This window comes from Chlorocebus sabaeus, chromosome 2 (genome assembly GCF_047675955.1).
Source record: "Chlorocebus sabaeus isolate Y175 chromosome 2, mChlSab1.0.hap1, whole genome shotgun sequence".
Classification (NCBI taxonomy): Eukaryota; Metazoa; Chordata; class Mammalia; order Primates; family Cercopithecidae; genus Chlorocebus; species Chlorocebus sabaeus.
In genome coordinates, this window is record NC_132905.1 from 42,723,073 (window position 1) to 42,725,317 (window position 2,245).

Consider the following 2,245-nt stretch of genomic DNA (forward strand, 5'->3'; position numbering starts at 1 on the left):
GATGAATTATTTTCCCAACTTCGAATATGTCTTTGAAGATAGATTTATCTTGTTCATATTGGAGCCTTCTGCTTTTGGCTTCTTTTTGTTTCTTGTTCTTGTTTGCTCACTCCAGACTTCTAGATATGAATTCATTTCCTCCCAGAAATATAAAACTAGGTCATATCTGGTGGCAAAATAGTTCTGTAGATCCCTGTTGTAACAATGACTTTGCATGCTTTTTTGTGGCCGAGTCACATCATTTTAGCATGAGGTAAGGAGTGAGAAGCAGAAGTGCCCAGCTGATGGCAAAAAAAGAAGAGACACACAGAGAAGCCTTTGGGTTCAGCAGCTGTAGGTGACTCTACCTTTTGATCTCAGATTCTGTCACTTTGATATCTCCCGTTGCTTTGGCAATGTCATTTTCAATCATACAGGAGTACGTGTTGTTGATCGTAACATTGTAGAGCACAGACACAACCTTCATGGTCACATTCTCAGAGTTCAGCTCAAAGATGGTATTGGAGACGTCTGAGAATTTGGCTCCCTAGTCAACTAGGGATCTTCAGACCACTGTGGTCTGGAGGTGCCATCAGGGAGCCTCATATTGCAAGCTCTCTGAGCTGGCATTATAGTCTACTTTCACCTCTGGCATGCTGAAGGCTCCAGTTTTATATGCAAGGTTAGCATTCCCTTGCCTTTAGAAGTGATGGTATAACATTTGTAGGTGCCAGCATCTGTGAGTTGTATGTTTTTCAGCCGCAGAGAGGCATTGCCAACTATCACTTGATCAGCAAGCGTTGCTATCAGGCCTCTGAACATTTCATCCTGCTCTGACAGCTCATCTTTGCCTTCTTTGAACTCATGGACAAAGCCTATAACTCCTTCCATCAGCTATTGTATCACAATATCAGAAAGTTTGATGTCAAGTTCAAAAGTGCAGCTCAGGATTCCATCGTCCCCCGTGTTCCCAGCTGAGGTGAGAGTAGTGACTGTGATGGAGTGTCTCCCTGAAATACCAGAGCCAATGATGAGTGTAGTTGCTCCAGCCAGAATAATGATGATGCTAATTACACTGTGGAAACTTCATGGCTTTTCCTTTGTTTTCGTGAAGACCCAATCTGCGGCTCTTTAGCATATTTCTTTTTCTTTTCTTTTTCTTTCTTTTTTTTTTTTTTTTGAGGCGGAGTCTCGCTCTGTCACCCAGGCTGAAGTGCAGTGGCGCAATCTCTGCTCACAGCAAGCTCCACCTCCCAGAGCTCCCCATTCTCTCCTCCTGAGTAGCTGGGACTACAGGCACCCGCCACCATGCCTGGCTAATTTTTTTGTATTTTTCAGTGGAGATTGTGTTTCACCGTGTTAGCCAGGATGGTTTTGATATCCTGACTTCTCGATCCACCCGCTTCGGCCTCCCAAAGTGTTGGGATTACTGGCGTGCGCCACCGTGCCCAGCCTAGTATATTTCTTAAAGAAGAATGTGGAATGATAAATGATCCCAGGTGAAATTTATATCTATCTGGATTAAATCCTTGTGCTTTTCTGGAGGAATCAGGGAGCAGAGGGAGGCTGCAATACAGTGCTTCTTGAACTTGGATGTCATACGTGTCCTTTTAAAGTCACAGCTTATCTCTCATCATTTAAGGGGAATTTTCAGGGGCCACAAATAAACGGTAAAAACCAGAGTGGTGAGAAGAACTGCTTTGTGGACCTTGCCAGCTTTAGCAACCAGACTTTTTATTTATTTTAAAAAATTGAGCAGAAAGTACAGAGAGTTCCCAATACACCCCTCCTCCTCCACAGTTTCCCCTATTATTAACATCTTGCAGTGGTGTGGTACATTTGTTATAACCAATGAACCAATATTGGTACCTTATTAAGTAAAGTCTGCAGTTCACATTAGGGTTCATTCTTTGTGTTGTGCATTATTTAAAAAATTTTTTTTTGTAGAGATGAAGTCTCCCTATGTTGCCCAGGCTGGTCTCGAACTCCTGGGTCAAGTAATCCTCCCACCTTGGCCTCCCAAAGCATTGGGATTACAAGCATGAGCCACCATGCCTGGCTGTGTTTTATGTTCTGTGGTTTTGGACAAATGTATAATGTTATGTATCCACCATTATAGCATCATATACAACAGTTTCATTGTCCTAAAAGTCCTCTGCATTCTGCCTATTCATCCATCCCTTCCTCCCTCCAAATTCCTGGCAGCCACAGATCTTTTTACTGTCTTCATTGTTTTGCCTTTTCAAAAATGTCCCATAGTTGGAAT

General features: G+C 42.8%; 1 pseudogene; it reads right to left on the minus strand.

Annotated features, from left to right (window-relative positions):
- Positions 1–238: 238 nt before the first annotated feature.
- LOC140710330 (V-set domain-containing T-cell activation inhibitor 1 pseudogene) lies at positions 239–908 on the minus strand (annotated as a pseudogene).
- Between the last annotated feature and the right edge of the window lie 1,337 nt (positions 909–2,245).